Source organism: Condylura cristata, unplaced genomic scaffold, assembly GCF_000260355.1.
Source record: "Condylura cristata isolate star-nosed mole 26May11 unplaced genomic scaffold, ConCri1.0 scaffold00020, whole genome shotgun sequence".
NCBI classification, from domain to species: Eukaryota; Metazoa; Chordata; class Mammalia; order Eulipotyphla; family Talpidae; genus Condylura; species Condylura cristata.
In genome coordinates, this window is record NW_004567121.1 from 39,364,635 (window position 1) to 39,365,212 (window position 578).

The following is a 578-nucleotide window of genomic DNA, read 5'->3' on the forward strand; positions in this document are numbered from 1 at the left end:
CAGGCTGGCCAGAGACCAGGGCCTGTGTCCGAGGGCTCCTGCTCCCTGTGCTGGGCCCGGCGCCGGGCAGCTGACAGAGCACCCGCCTCGCTGCTCAGGCCACCGTGGGCCGCCCACCTTGGCCAGGCCGAGTGCCCGCGGCCGCTCGCTGCTCCTGCGCCTTGGGGCCTTGGGTCCTGCCCAGCGTCCTGCGCGCCCAGGCGCCGCCGTCTCGTGCACACTACTGTCTGGTTCGGCGGCTCCGGGCGAGGGCCGCGGTCTTCTTGCCCAGCGCCCACGGCCTCCTGGAGCCAGTGAGGCTCTCCACAGCACGTGGCCGTTGTAAGCAGGGAGAGAGTGGGGGTGACAGCCATGCGCCCAGGGGGGCACTGGCCAGCCCGGCCTGGCTGCCAGGATCACGGTCTGGCGCAGAGTGGGGGCGGCGCCTGCCTCAGCCCTGGGCTCTAGCTGCTCCCTGACCACAGGCCCTGCCCATCGGGCCGTCCGAGGGGGCTGCCGTGTGCCGGGCAGGGTGGACACTGCACAGGTCACTGCTGGGTGGGCGCCTGCCCCCCACCCCCCCGCAGGGCCCCGGGGAG